The sequence below is a fragment of the Apium graveolens genome, chromosome 5, assembly GCF_009905375.1.
Source record: "Apium graveolens cultivar Ventura chromosome 5, ASM990537v1, whole genome shotgun sequence".
NCBI lineage: Eukaryota > Viridiplantae > Streptophyta > Magnoliopsida > Apiales > Apiaceae > Apium > Apium graveolens.
In genome coordinates this window covers 60,601,221-60,618,107 of record NC_133651.1, presented here as the reverse complement: position 1 = coordinate 60,618,107, position 16,887 = coordinate 60,601,221, and the positions used below count along the sequence as shown (strand labels likewise).

Here is a 16,887-nt window from a genome sequence, read left to right as displayed (position 1 = left end):
AGTGAGAATGGCAGCATAGTTGTTGGGGATGAACTTTGCTCCATTAAAGATTATATCCTTGGGTGCCATTGAAAATGAGTGAGAATTTAGAGTGCTTGAAAGGTGTTTGATAAAATATCTGTATAGAAAACCGTCAGAGAATGTGAGAAGATAAGAAAAAGAGAGAGAGTATAGAGTACAAAAGTAGATAAAAGATTTAAAATCTTTTCTCTCTTTTACTTATACACGTTCCACTTGACAGCAGTTATTGAGAAGTGGAACAGACTATACACCTGTCAGCCATGCAGCAGTTGAGACAGTAGTTAATGGGCACAGGAAATAAGTAATGATTACTATGCACATGCAGTTTTTCAAAAAAAACTGTTCCCACTAAACAAATGATTATTACTGTCTTTATCTCACATAAACCAATATTCTGATAAAATATAACCGTTCAAGTATTGACTTAAAAAAATCAAGGAAATAAATACTGCCACATCAACATCAGAACGTGATTGTTATCAGAATTTAAAAGTCATCAGAATATGGCTTCTTTACTCAAAAAGTGAATGTTTATTTCTGTAATTCTTCATACAAATACTGATATGGTTTCCTCAGAACTTAATCATCAGAACTTGTCCTCAGAATTTATGCAACTGACACTTAAACTGTTCATCTAAAACAACATTGATCACCACAGTAATTTTCATCATTCATATGGAGTGTAAGTGTGTGCTTTAAGCTAAATATCAGACAAAGAGTAAAGTTTGATTCACTTCAGTAAATCTTAGAAATAAGGAATAACTAAGAACTTTGCTTAAAATATGTCATTAGTCTGAAGTCTACTATAGAATGAGTTCATGCATGAGTCCACCTCAACTATTTTGTGCTCATTTTATGCATCTTTTGAAATTCCTTTTTACAGTGGCTTCTCAGTGTAAGTGAGTCACGACTGCTTATCAGAATTTATGCTGTTATCAGAGTATTTCTCCAGTAATCAGAGAATGTGAAAAGTCACCAAGAAAATTTTTATTTTGCTTTTCTAATGCATTTTACTCAATACCAACAATGCACTTGGGTCTTCCCTTCCACATACATTTTTCTCTAGATCTCAAAGGAGTACCTGATATTAATTTCTTTTTTTTTCTTTTTCTTTTGTTAAGTGAGGCTTATCAGCACTTAGTACATCCATAAGATTTACCAACATCATAACTTAACAGATAAGAAGTATTATTCTAGTTTTTGACTTAGTAATAAGATACACAAAGTAAACCTAACCAAGCTCTATATCAGAATTTGCTTATGTTAAAAGATTTCCACATAAACAATTACTTCAAACATGGGATCTTTAGCATATTAAAGACTACTAGGTCAGCATCTAGCACAGTCATCCTTATTGGATTGAATAGTCACAAAAACATTCATATCACTATCAGAGTTTAGAAATTCACATCAGACAACAATCATCACTTAGGTAAATTTCAATTTAAGCACATATTACATAAAGATAGTAACATCTGTTAATACTGATCATATAGTCTGATGTATCAGAATATAAACTAAACAGATTTAGAGAAAGAACCTGAAACCATTCCAAGTTCATTTACTAATCTTGTAAAAGTAGCTTCACATAGTGGTTTTGTGAAGATATCTGCTAGTTGTTGATCTGTTGGAACAAAGTGCAATTCCACTGTACCTTCCATCACATGTTCCCTTATGAAGTGGTACCTAATGCTGATGTGCTTTGTCATTGAGTGTTGAACTGGATTACCTGTCATAGCAATAGCACTTTGATTATCACATTAAATAGGGATTTTAGAAAATTCTAACCCATAATCCAATAACTGATTCTTCATCCAAAGAATTTGTGCACAACAGCTTCCTGCAGCAATGTACTCTGCCTCTGCAGTTGATGTGGAAATTGACTTTTGTTTCTTGCTAAACCAAGAAACTAATCTGCCTCCAAGAAATTGGCAGCTTCCACTTGTGCTTTTCCTGTCAATTTTGTACCCTCTGTAATCAGTAATATCTACTGATGTACCAGTATCCTTATCAAATTTTGTTGCAGTGGCCATAGGAGTAGATGCACTTGAATAGTCTTGCATTCCAAATTTCTTCAACAAATTTCTGGTGTACTTAGATTGACAAATAAAAGTTCCTTCTTCATTCTGCTTGACTTGAAGGCCCAGAAAATAGCTAAGTTCTCCCATCATACTCATTTGATATCTTGACTGCATTAGGTTGGCAAACCTTTTACAAAGTTTGTCATTTGTAGAACCAAAAATGATATCATCAACATATATCTGCACCAAAAGTAAGTCCTTTCCATGGTTGAGATAAAATAAAGTTTTATCAATAGTCCCTCTATTAAAACCACTTTCCAGAAGAAACTGAGCTAATGTCTCATACCATGCTCTTGGAGCTTGCTTAAGGCCATAAAGTGCTTTATCAAGTCTGTAGACATGATTAGGAAATTTTGAATCTACAAAACCTGGAGGTCGTTCAACATATACTTCTTCTTCCAATTCTCCTTTCAGAAAAGCACTTTTTTCATCCTTTTGAAAGACTGTAAACTTTTTGTGAGCAGCATAAGCCAAAAATATCCTTATGGCTTCCAATCTAGCAACTGGTGCAAATGTTTCATCATAATCAATTCCCTCCTGTTGAGAGTATCCTTTTGCAACCAGCCTTGCTTTATTTCTTGTAATTATGCCATCACTATCAGTTTTGTTTCTGAACACCCATTTTGTACCAACAACTGATCTATTCTTTGGTCTTGGAACTAGGGTCCAGACTTTATTTCTTTCAAATTCATTTAACTCTTCCTGCATTGCTTGCACCCAATCAGCATCTTGAAGAGCTTCTTCCACTTTCTTTGGTTCAGCCTGAGAAAGAAAAGAATGATAGAGACAGTAATTTGATGTTGCTGTTCTAGTTCTAATACCTGCTTCAGGATCTCCAATAATCAAGTCAGATTTATGTGCTTTTGTCCACTTTCTTGTAGATGGAAGATTATCTCTAGAACTGGATGCTCCCCCATGATCCATGTTGTCTCCATCAACATTTTCTGATGCTCCCCCTGAAATTATGCTCTCCGAGTTGGATCCTTCAGAATTTGAGTTTCCAGAATTATCAGAACTTGGCCCATCAGAACTTGATGAATCAGAATTTGAGTTTCCAAAATTATCAGAACTTAGCCCATCAGAACTTGAAGAGTCTGTTCTAGGTTCTGATGCTTCTTGAGATGTGGTTGGATCTTCAATATACTCCCCTGCACAAGTGCATTTTCCTTTGGCGTAGTCACCACAGTTTCAATAACATCAGAGTTTGCAGTATCAGGATTTAGACTATCAGAATTTACAGAATCAGAATTTAAAACTTCATTCTCAAATCTCAGCTGATCATGATCATTGAAATCTTCAAGTCTAGTAATCTTCTTATCATCAAAAGAGACATTGATAGATTCCATGACAACCCTTGTTCTTAAATTGTAGACTCTGAAGGCTTTTATGGAAAGTGGATATCCAACAAAAATTCCTTCATCAGCTTTTAGATCAAATTTGGATAGTTGTTCAGGATGAGTCTTAAGAACAAAACACTAGCATCCAAATACATGAAAATACTTTAGATTTGGCTTCTTTTTCTTCACCATCTCATATGGTATTTTTCCATGCTTGTTGATAAGTGTTGCATTCTGAGTAAAACAAGCAGTCTGCACAGCTTCAGCCCAAAAGTAGGTTGGTAACTTTGCTTCATCAAGCATAGTTCGTGCAGCTTCAATAAGAGTTCTATTCTTTCTTTCAACAACTCCATTTTGCTGTGGAGTTCCATGAGCAGAAAATTCCTGCTTTATTCCATGGTCTTTGTAGAACTCTTCCATAATCATATTCTTGAACTCAGTGGCATTATCACTTCTTATGATTTTCACAGAGTCTTTGACCAACTTATCCAGTTGTTTGACATGATCAATCAAGATAGATGCAGTTTCACTTTTATGTGCAAGAAATACACCCATGTGTATCTGGTAAACTTATCTACTATGACCATAGCATATTTCTTCTTTGCAATAGACATGACATTCACTGGACCAAATAGATCAACATGTAGTAGGTGATAAGGCTCAAGAATTGAAGATTCAGTCTTGCTCTTGAATGAAGATTTTCTTTGTTTTGCCTTTTAACATGAATCATAAAGGCCATCAGGAGCAAATACTGATTTTGGCAGTCCTCTCACAAGATCTTTCTTGACTAGTTCATTTATATTGTTAAAATTTAAATGAGAGAGTTTCTTGTGCCAATCCCAGCTTTCTTCAATTGATGCTCTACTTAACAGACAAATTGCAGAACCATCAGAACTTGTTGAAAGCTTAGCTTCATAAATGTTACCATGCCTGTACTCCTTCAGAACAACTTTGCCTGTAGATTTGCTTACAACTTCACAGTGTTCTTCAAAGAAATCCACATGATAAACTCTGTCACAGATTTGACTGACACTCAGCAGATTGTGTTTAAGTCCTGAGACTAGAGCTACTTTTACAATGATGACATTCCCAAGATTGATATTGCCATATCCCAGAGTTTTTCCCATGTTGCCATCTCCATAAGAAACTCTTGGGCCAGCTTTCTCCACAAAGTCTGATAGCAGGGCTTTATTTTCAGTCATATGTCCTGAACATCCATTGTCCAGAACTAGGATGTTTTTCCTGTTGCCCTGCAATCATAAAGACCACTAATGATTAGTTTTAAGGACCCATACATTCTTGGATCTTTTGGCCTTATTAAGTTTGTTAACATTTATAGCGGATTTAACATCAGAGTTTATGTTAACATTTTTCTTATCAGAATTTACAGTATCAGACTTTGCATCAGAACTTATACTAGAAGGAATAATGCTAACTTTCTTTAAAGAAGGTTTTATTTGATAATAATCATAGTACAAACTATGATATTCCTTACAAGTATAAATGGAATGCCATAAAATACCACAATGAAAACAAGGATTTTGTGGTTTAAACCTAACATTCAGACTCTTAACTCCTGATTTAGGAGGTAAATAATTTATATCCTTATTCTTCCTGCAAAAAGAAGTAAGATGGTTAGTGTTTCCACAATTATTGCATTTCTTTCTAGGAGCATTAGGAACAGACTTATAATTATTGCTTTTGTTCACACCTTCCTTTCCATTCCTATTTTTCCTAGGTGGCTTTATCTTGTTTACATCCTTAATCTCTTTCAACTTATACTTAAGTTGCTTCTTTGTCATTAAGCATATGTTAACTTCAGCTGGTTTATCCTGTTTTAGTTTGTCAGAATTTGAATCTGCCTTAACTTCTGTATCAATATCTTTCATCTTTTCAGAATCAGACTTTACAGTTTTAGCTACAAACTTAACAGGATTTACCTTTGGCTTAGTAGTCTGTTTAACAATAATTGGCTTAAGTTGATCAGTTCCTATTTCACTTTTATCATCTCCATAGCCTAAGCCCTCTTTCCAGTTTCCACTACTTAACAAATTTTGAGTTATTCTGCCAGAGTTAGTCCAAGTCCTAATAATCTCTCTTTCCTTTTCTAACTCAGTTTTTAGAGATTGATTCAATTTTAACACATCATCTCTAACATTAAAGGCATCATCTCTTTCTTTCTGAGTTTGATGGAATATAACTAACCCTTTTTCTAAATAGTAATTCCTTTTTTTAAAAGCCAGACTTTCAGAAGTTAACCTATCACATGTTAAGGTCTGATCTCTATAGCTAATGAATATGGTTTTAAGATAAGATCTCAACTCAGTAATATCATCAGTATGAAAAGCATAAGTTGTTTGAGGTACCTTTAACTCAGCAGCTTCAGAACTGCTATCAGCATCTGCCATCAAGGCATAGTTCACCTCATGTTCAGAATCTGAAGTGTCTGTCCAGCTTTTCTTCTTTGTGACAAGTGCCTTGCCTTTGTCACCTTTTCCTTTCTTGTAATCAGGAGATATGTGGCCTTTCTCACCACAATTGTAACATTTAACATTTGAGTAATCTCCTCTATCAGACTTTCCTGCTTTGCCTTCAGATTTTCTGAATCCCTTCTTATCAGGACTTCCACTTTTCCTGGAAAACTTCTTTCCCCTTCTGAATTTCCTGTAGGCTATCTTTGTGATACCCTTCACCATAAGAGCACACAATTTCATCATCTCTTAATCAACATCCATCTCAGATAGACTTTCAGTTTCTGAATCATCATCACTATTAGAACTTGATGACTCAGTATCAGACTTTGTGATGAGAGCCTTTCCTTTATCTTTCTTTGAGACAGCCACTTTGGGGGATTCCTCCTCAGCCTTAAGAGCAACTGTTCTTGACTTTCTTCCATGTCTCTTGCTTCTTTGATCCATCTCAAGTTCATGAGTTTTGAGCATACCATAAATTTCATCAAGAGTAGTTTCATCAAGAGCATAATTGTCTCTTATAGTAGTTGCCTTCAAATCCCAACATTTAGGAAGAGCTAAAAGGAATTTAAGATTAGTATCTTCAAGATCATATTCCTTATCCATCAGTGACAGATCATTCAAGAGTTTGAAAAATCTGTCATATAAACCAGTTAATGACTCATCAGGTTTTGAGTCAAAGTGCCCATACTCTTGTATGAGTATAGTCCCCTTGTTCTTCTTAATTGCATCAGTTCCCTGGCATGTTATTTCCAAGGCATCCCATATCTCCTTTGCAGTCTTGCAGTTAATTACCCTATTTGACATGACATTATCAATGGCACTATGCAGCAAATGCATTACCTCTGCATCGTTGGAAATAGATGAGATATCTTCAGCTGTATACTCACTTTTCTCCTTTGGTACAATCTGTGTTGGCTGATCTCCAACTACAACAGAGAGCTTGGTTGGCTTATATGGTCCTTCATTAATTCTGTCAAGGTATTATGGATCTGTAGCTTCCAGAAACATAGTCATCCTCACTTTTCATATGGGATACTCAGAAGGTTTCAGTATGGGAACCCTAATAGTCTCATATCGACTATGGATTTCAGTCTTTGGAGTTTCTTCAGTTTTGGTGGGCTTGGTTGGAGTTTGTTCTTTTTCAGACATGATTGTTTTGGATCTTTACTGTATATGTGTTAACAGATTGGCTCTGATACCACTTGTTAGGTCACACACACTGTAGAAGGGGGTTGAATACAGTGTGTACTATTATCAAATCGAATTAAGAACACAAGTATGAAACATATAATAATCTTATTAATAAAACAATATTATAATGGAACCGTTCTCTCTCAGTGATGAACAAATATCACGAGAGCTTCTAGGGTTACAATGAATAATATTCTCGATTAAGATAACACATCTAGTGTAAACCCTATGTAGTGTTTATATAGACACACAGTTACAAGATAATCTTCTAATTGATATCGAATATAAGTCTGCATCCTAAAATATATTAATTAGTTATCTTTTCCTCCAAATCTTCTATTCTTCATAGAATTCTTCTCCATGCATATCTCTTCTTGTGATTGTCCTAATCTTCTTTCCTTTCAATCAGCCGCCTTCCTTATCTGAATGTCTTCTTAAGTCCTGATATTATCTCCTGATAAATATCTTCTGATATCCTAAGTTCTGATAACTTAAGTTCTGATATCTTAAGTTTTGACTTCAGTATAAGTACTGATTTCCAATTAAGTCCTGATTTGTCCTGTTAATCAAGATCTGAAAAACTAAATACAAATCATTATTAGACATGACATCACAAATATATCTAACAGGGACAAGACATTGAAAAGAGTTAAATGGAAGGGTATTGGGTATCTGGCTTCTAGCAATCGCAGGAGCAGTATATCAGTAAAGTGTTGAAAAGTAAGACGGAGATGTTTTGAGACAAAATGTCAGAATAGATGCGTCTTTGCGAGTGCGACTAACTACTAAATCTCAAAGGCAAGTATCCCTATCATCACTAACTGTTCAAGTGATATTTATTTTAAATCTTCCTATGCAAGTATTGCCTTCCCTATTCTCAAGCGGAATAGATAAATGTTTTATATATCACTGAATTAAATGATTCTGTTTATGCAAGTACTCTTCTGTTATTCTATGTTCATAATAGTTAAGTGATTTTACTTATCAAATTAATGGATTTATAAATGTTTTAGATTTTGTGGAAAATGAGTTGGTTTTGCGAGTATTCCTACCCAAGTAAATGGGGGAATAAAAGTTTATAAGGGTGTCAAGTATTATGACCCCTTTCAATAAAATGTTTTTAAGATTGGATGGTTGCGTAAGAGGCCGTGGCGGCGGTCCAGCATAAGCTATGTGTTATACGGGATATAACACCTTGCTAGGCCGATATGTGCCTTGGGTACCCCTTTGTTTAGTTGGATATGCTTTGGCATACCGGTGTTGCTCCGCAGCTGATCACCGACGGCGACACACCGTCGTTCGAGGATTCTGATAAGTGGCATTTTATACCACTTAGAACGTCTAATAATGGCTTGAATTGATGTCTTGAAATCAAGTATTTTGTGTATTTGATGCATTTTTCTAGTATTTGTGCGTTCCAGGGTATTACTTGCATTTGTGGAGAGATTTCCTCAAGAATAAGCCTTGGCATGTGTTTGGCATTGCAATTGGGAAGATAGGAGCAGAATGCAGCAAAGAACGGGAGCAAAAACAGAGCATTTTTCCAAAAGGGGTCTGAGCGCCTGCTTAGCTCTGCTGGGCGACCTCTCAGGAAGCTGAGCGACCGCTCAGGAATGCTGAGTGGCCGCTCAGGAATACTGAGCGGCCGCTCAGGGACGGAAATTTAAAATAATTATTTTAGACTCCTAATTCGGTTGAGCTTCCAACTTCTGAGATAGCTGGGTTTTGTGGGACTCCTATATAAGTAGTTTTCAGAGACATTTTACATAGTGTTGAATCGTAATATTAATCGAGAAGCAAGGAGATAAGGAAGAAGACCGTTTTATCACATCGCAACGAAGAGGAAGCATATTTTCTTGTGATTCTTTATTTCGTTATAACGTTGGATGCTAGTTTTCTTTACTTTGAACCTATTTACTCTTGTGACGTACTCTGGTTTAATATAAGTAGTTTTAGTTATTATTCTCGTGTGTTATTATCATGTTTTCATATGAACCCATGGTGACGATGAGTTCAATCATGGGCTTATCGTGTTCATGGGGTCGTAACGGATTTGCTATGGAATTCTTTAGTTAGTTGTTTAATACCTTAGTGTGTGATGATTGTATGATATCTAGTATTTGTTGTGCTTATTCGTCTTATGTGCATCGCGAACATATAAGATAGGGTGTCAATCTCTTGTGAAGCGACGGTGGATCTTGAGGTTTAGAACTTGCCATGCTAGCATAGGTTCATGTATGTGTATGCATGATTAGTGGGTAACTCTAACCGTTTTACTTGACCTGTGTAATCATAAGGAATAACTTGTGCTTAAATCGTTATGTTGTCAAATTCTATAGACATATAGGGTCTCAACATAATTGATGCATATTCATGTGCATTTAATATTGTTATTCAAGTGTCAATTAAGTGCTTAATTCTCGTAGTTAATTGTAGTTAATAATTAGTTAATCAAATCTAAGTGTTATTGTCTTGACATTGAGAAGTAATTATACATTGGTGAGTGAGTGTTAATTGAACATAATTAGTCTGAGTCTCTGTGGGAACGAACTAGAAAGTATTCTATATTACTTGTGAGTGCGTATACTTGCGTGTATTATTAGCGCGTGTTTTCCCCTAACAAGTTTTTGGCGCTGCTGCCGTGGACTCGGCGTATTTGTTTAGTTTATGTACTTACCATCAGTGGTCATTAGGACTTATTGATTAAGACTTGTTACTTATTGTTTCCGGTTGTGTTTCAGGTACTTTAGCGAGCATTTATGCAAACACGTTCTCATACTCGCAAGAGGACTTTAGATACGGCTGAGGAGACAGACAAAGTTCTTGGTATTCTGGAGAAGATATATTTTGAAGATTCGGATACAGAAAGTGAGCAGAAAGAACCAGTAATCATGGGTGATCGTATAGTTCAGGCAGATCCAGCTCTTATGGACTTTTCTCGACCTAAATTTGATGACATTCAGTCAAGCATCCTTCACCCGACTATTCAGGCTAACACTTTTGAAATCAAGTCGGGCACTATTCAGATGGTGCAGAATTCTGTTTCTTTTGGAGGTGCTGTTACTGAAGATCCCAACATGCACATCAGGAATTTTGTCGAGATCTGTAGTACTTTCAAATATAATGGTGTGATGATGAGGCTATCAAGCTGAGGCTTTTCCCATTCTCACTGAGGGATAAAGCTAAGGACTGGTTACATTCTGAACCAGCTTGGTCCATCACTACTTGGCAAGATCTTGTGCAGAAGTTTCTGGTGAAGTTCTATCCAATGGCGAAAACTGCGGCTATGAGGAGTGCTCTTACTCAGTTTGCGCAGCAACCTACAGAATCTATGTACGAAGCTTGGGAGCGCTACAAGGAGATGTTGAGAAAGTGTCCACATCATGGTATGCCTGATTGAATGGTGATCACTGGTTTCTATAATGGTTTAGGGGCCCAATCTCGGCCCATGCTCGATGCAGCAACTAGAGGCGCCTTGTGGGCCAAAAGTTATACTGAGGCTTATAATCTTATTGAGACTATGGCTGCAAATGAGCATCAGAACCCAACTTAAAGGATGATGCCTGGGAAGGTAGCAGGTATTCTGGAAGTTGATGCAGCTACAGCTATTGCAGCGCAGCTCTAAGCGCTGTCTATGAAGGTCGATTCTTTAGCCACCTATGGAGTCAATCAGATAGCTATGGTCTGTGAGCTTTGTGCAGGTTCTCATGCTACGGATCAGTGTTCTCTTGTTAATGAATCTGTTCAGTATGTGAACAATTATCAGCGACCGCAGCAGCCTGTGCCAGCTACTTATCATCCTAACAACAGAAATCATCCAAATTTCAGCTGGAGTAATAATCAGAATGTTATTCAGCAACCATATCAACAAGGCGTAAGTAAACAGTTTAATCCACCTGGATTCCAGCAACCACAGCATTATGCTCAAAGGCAATCATATCCTCAACAAGGAGGTGCAGCTCCACCTTCTAGTGCTGATTTCAAAGAACTCAAGCTGTTGTGCAAAAGTCAGGCTGTTTCTATCAAGACCTTGGAAAATCAAATCGGTCAAATAGCCAATGCAGTGCTCAATCGTCAACCTGGCACACTTCCCAGTGATACTAAAGTGCCAGGCAGGAAGGAAGCTAAAGAGCAAGTCAAAGCTATAACATTAAGATCTAGAAAAGTTGTTGATGCTAAGCAAAAGACGGAGAAGCTGAAGTTGGTGATGAAGAAGCTAAGCAAAAGGAGAAAGCAGCGTAACCAAGGAAGACTACTGTTGAACACACTCTGTCTGAGGGTAATACAGGGGAGAAACAGCTCTATCCTCCACCACATTTCCCTAAGAGATTGCAACAACAAAAGCCGAATAAGCAGTTTAGTAAGTTTCTGGAGGTGTTCAAGAAACTTCACATCAATATACCTTTCGCTGAGGCTCTGGAGCAAATGCCTAGTTATGCGAAATTTATGAAGAGTATTCTTTCAAGGAAGGTGAAACTGGATGACCTTGAGACCATTTCTCTAACGGAAGAGTGCAGTGTTGTGCTGCAACAAAAATTACCTCCAAAGCTTAAAGATCCAGGTGGCTTCACCATTCCGTGCACCATTGGCAAGTTATCTTTTGACAAGTGCCTGTGTCATTTGGGAGCAAGCATCAATCTGATACTGTTGTCTATCTTCAAAAAGTTGAATTTTCCTGATCCAAAGCCCACCTACATGTCTCTGCAATTGGCTGATCGTTCTATTACATACCTACGAGGCATAATGGAGGATGTGCTGTTAAAGGTGGAAAAGCTCTTCTTTCCTGCAGACTTTGTGATTCTGGATTTCGAGGAAGATAAGAAGATTCCCATAATCTTGGGGAGACCTTTCTTGGCTACAGGCCGTACCTTGATAGATGTGCAGAAAGGTGAACTTACTATGTGGGTGCAGGATCAGGATGTGACATTCAATGTATTCAAAGCGATGAAATTCCCTACAGAAGACGAAGAGTGATTAAAGGTGGATTTGATTGATTCTGCGGTTACTTCAAAACTTGATCATATGCTAATGTCTGATGCATTAGATAAAGCCTTAGTGGGGGACTTTGACAGTGATGATGAGGATAACAATGAGCAACTTCAATATCTAAATGCTTCTCCTTGGAGGCAAAAGCTAGACATGCCTTTTGAATCTCTTGGTACTTCTGACCTCAAAAATGCTGAAGGAAAGCTCAAACCATCTATTGAGGAAGCACCTACCTTGGAGCTTAAACCATTGCCTGAACACTTGAGATATACTTTTTAGGTGATGCATCTACTTTACCTGCTATTATTGCATCTGAACTTTCAGGTAGTGAGGAGGACAAGCTCTTGAAGATCTTGAGAGAATTCAAATCGGCTATCGGATGGACTATAGCAGACATCAAAGGGATCAGCGCTTCGTACTGCATGCATAAAATTCTGCTAGAGGAGGGTAGTAAGCCAACTATTGAGCAACAGTGAAGACTTAATCCTATCATGAAAGAAGTGGTAAAGAAAGAAATTCTGAAGTGGCTGGATGCAGAAATCATTTATCCCATATCTGACAGTTCTTGGGTGAGCCCCGTGCAATGTGTACCTAAGAAAGGAGGTATTACAGTGGTAGCAAATGATAAGAACGAGCTCATCTCCACTCGAACAGTCACAAGATGGAGGGTATGCATGGACTACAGAAAGTTGAACAAGGCCACGAGGAAGGATCACTTCCCTCTTCCATTTATTGATTAGATGCTTGATAGGTTAGCCGGTCATGAGTATTATTATCTTCTGGATGGCTATTCGGGGTATAATCAGATTTGTATTGCACCAGAGGATCAAGAAAAGACTACCTTCACTTGTCCATTTGGCACATTTGCTTTTCGCAGAGTTTCGTTTGGCTTATGTGGCACACCGGCCACTTTTCAGAGATGTATGATGGCTATATTCTCTGATATGATTGGAAATAATGTCGAGGTGTTCATGGACGACTTCTCCGTCTTTGGACATTCGTATGATGAATGTTTGAATAATCTTCGTGTAGTGCTCAAAAGGTGTGTGGAAACTAATTTGGTGCTTAATTGGGAAAAATGTCACTTTATGGTGCGTGAAGGCATTATTCTTGGGCATAAGGTCTCTAGCAAGGGTCTTGAGGTGGACAAAGCCAAGGTGGGAGTCATTGAAAATCTTCCGCCACCTATTTCTGTGAAAGGAATCCATAGTTTTCTTGGTCATGTGGGTTTTTATCGGCGTTTTATCAAGGACTTTTCGAAGATATCTAAGCCATTGTGCAACTTGCTCGACAAGGATGTGCCTTTCAAATTCGATGATGAATGCTTGAAGGCATTCGAGACTCTCAAGAAGAGTTTGATAACTGCACCAGTTATTACAGCACCAGATTGGACAGAGCCCTTTGAGATGATGTGTGATGAGAGTGATTATGCGGTGGGAGCAGTTCTTGGGCAGCGCAAGAATAATCTCTTTCATGTGGTCTACTATGCTAGTAAGACTTTAAATGGAGCTCAAATGAACTACACCACTACTGAGAAGGAGCTCTTGGCTATAGTCTTTGGTTTCAAAAAATTTCGATCTTATTTGCTTGGGACAAAGGTGACAGTGTTCACTGATCATGCGGCCATTCGCTATTTGGTTTCCAAGAAGGATTCGAAGCCTAGACTCATTCGTTGGGTGCTCTTGCTACAGGAATTTGAGTTAGAGATCAAGGATCGAAAGGTACTGAGTATCAAGTGGCTGACCATCTCTCTAGATTGGAGAATCCCGAGTCTACTTCACATGATAAGACATTGATCAACGAATCCTTTCCGAATGAGCAGTTGTTCGCAGTTCAGGAGGAAGAGCCATGGTTTGCAGATATTGTGAACTATCTTGTCAGCAATATAATGCCTCCTAATATGAATACAACTCAAAAGAAGAAATTTATGCATGAGGTGAAGTGGTATATGTGGGATGAACCGTATTTGTTTAGACAGGGAGCTGACCAGATCATCAGGAGATGTATCCCATTCTGTGAGACGGAGGGGATATTACGAGACTTCCACTCCACAGTTTATAGTGGACATTATGGTGGTGAGAAGATGGCAGCTCGTATTCTGCAAGCAGGTTTTTTCTGGCCTACTTTGTTTAAGGATACTCATCAGTTCGTTTTAAGGTGTGATCGTTGCCAAAGAGTGGGGAATCTTACGAGGAAGGATGAGATGCCGTTAAATGTGATGCTTGAAGTTGAGGTCTTTGATGTTTGGGGAATCGATTTCATGGGACCATTTGTCTCATCCTGCAATAATCAATACATCTTGCTGGCAGTCGATTATGTCTCAAAATGGGTAGAAGTCAAAGCTCTGCCGACGAATGATGCAAAGGTAGTGTTGAATTTTCTTCATAAGCAAATTTTCACAAGGTTTGGAACGCCATGAGTAATCATAAGTGATGAGGGGTCGCATTTCTACAACCGTAAGTTCACTTCTATGACGCAGCGCTACAATGTGAATCATCATGTTGCTACTGCCTATCATCCGCAAATGAATGGTCAAGCGGAAGTATCTAATAGAGAGATCAAGCGCATTCTAGAGAAAGTTGTTTTTCCGTCAAGGAAGGATTGGTCTTTAAAGCTCGATGAAGCTGTTTGGGCTTACAGAACAGCATACAAGACTCCACTTGGGATGTCCCCGTTTCAACTTGTATATGGTAAGGGATGTCATTTACCTACGGAGCTTGAGCATAAAGCCTATTGGGCGTTGAAGAAGTTGAACCTTGATCTAGATGCAGCTGGTAAAAAGCGAATGCTTCAGTTAAATGAACTTGATGAATTTCGACTCCAAGCGTACGAGAACAACAAAATGTACAAGGAAAAAGTGAAAAGGTGGCACGACAGGAAGCTATATCCTAAGTCATTTGTTCCGGGGTAGCAAGTTCTTTTATTCAACTCTCGTCTCCGTCTTTTTCCTGGAAAGTTGAAATCAAGGTGGTCTGGACCTTTTATTATCAAAACTGTGTTTCCATATGGAGAGGTGAAGATTTTTGAGAATGATCCGGGCCAAGCATTCAAGGTTAACGGTCAGCGTTTGAAGCATTACTATGGGGACACGACAAACCGGGAAGTGGTTAGTGCCATTTTATTGTAAACTTGAGTAAGGTACGCTACGTCAAGCTAATGACGAAAAAGAAGCGCTTCGTGGGAGGCAACCTATGATTTGTTGTTATAGGCACCCTTAGAAGTTCGTAACCTATCCAAAACCACAAAAAAATCAGAAAAACAGGGCAAGAAAATTATTTTTCCAGAAGACCCCTGAGCGCCCGCTCAGCTCTGCTGAGCGACCGCTCAGCAAGGTGAGCGACCACTCAGGGCCCGACTGGCAGAATTTTTTTAAGCCTTAGAAAAAAACCAAAAAAAACAGAATACATAAAAATACAAACACAGCCCCACTACCCACGAATTATCTTCCCATTACCCACATTTTTAACCCTCAAAACCCACTCCTAATCAAATTTTAACCTAATCTCTACCCTATATATACATACAACTATTCCATATACTCCCCATACACTTTCAAACCTTAAACTCTCTCCCATATTCAAAAACACAATTCTTAAGCACTTTTTCTCAGTTTCAATGCCACCCAAGAGATCCAGGACTATTGATAGCAGCATCACTGTTCCTACTGCTGATTCTTCAATGGGTACTGCTGCGAGGCCTCGTTTGTTTGATAGGGCTGCCGAGGAGGAGTATACTAGGCATCTGGGTAAGCCAATTTTGAAGGAGAGGGGATTCTTACCATCGGGGAGGGATGGTGAGTTGTTGCCAATGATTGCTGAGAAGGGTTGGATCGCTTTCTGTGAGTCACCAGAGGCAGTTCCGATGAGCATTGTTCACGAGTTCTATGCGAACGCGAAGGCTGAAAAGAATGGGTTTTGTGTTGTGCGGGGGATGACGGTGGATTATCATCCTGAGGCGATTCATCGTGTGATTGGGCAGTGATATAGAAAGCCCACGGAGGAGAATTGGAATGAGAAGATTACTGAAGATTTTGACTTGGATTTGATTTGTGCTACTCTCTGTAGGCCGGGCACGGTTTGGACGTTCAAGACTGGGACTAACGAGTATCGTCATTTTACGGCAATTACAATGAATAGGTATGCCCGTGCATGGAATGCCTTTATTTACGCTAATATTCTGCCTACTTCACATGCACATGAGGTTACAGTTGAGCGAGCACAGTTGTTATGGGGTATTTTGAATGAGGAGTACTATGTGGACCTTGGTGAGTTCATCTACCAAGGAATTCTGAAGTTTTTGAGGGGAGCGAAGCACATGAACATCCCTTATGCATCTACTGTTACAAAGCTTTACCGAGCAGTGGGAGTTCGGTGGCCTTCTCATGAGCAGTTGCAGCTTCCGGCCGCTCCTATTAATTTCGGGACTCTGAATGCGATGCAGGAGTGGACTGGTGGAGAGCCCGAAGAGCATGGGCTGGGTTATCATCTTCCAAGAGGGCGTCCAGCACGCGGTGCTACCATGGTGAGACCAGGGCGTGATGAGGCAGGTTCTTCTAGAGCTCAGGAGGGTGCTAGGATGGCTGATGCCCAGTATAGGAGGCTGTCGAGGAGGATGGATGCTATGTACGAGACGAAGAGCAGGTTTGCTCAGGAGCTCACCCTTGTGCTTGGGACTGCTTTTAGAGGCCTTGGAGCTGACATCCAGTGGCCCGTTTTTGGTGAGGACTCTGCATATCCGCCTCCTGATACTCCACCCTCTGAGGGTGATGATGGTGATGATCTGTCCGAGTAGGTATAC

The 16,887-nt window shown here is 38.8% G+C and overlaps 1 non-coding gene across 1 annotated transcript; it reads right to left on the bottom strand.

Moving 5' to 3' along the window:
• Nucleotides 1–10,387: 10,387 nt before the first annotated feature.
• Nucleotides 10,388–10,494, bottom strand: LOC141662775 (small nucleolar RNA R71). The gene has a single exon (XR_012550867.1). It is a non-coding gene; the product is annotated as a small nucleolar RNA R71 (small nucleolar RNA).
• Between the last annotated feature and the right edge of the window lie 6,393 nt (nucleotides 10,495–16,887).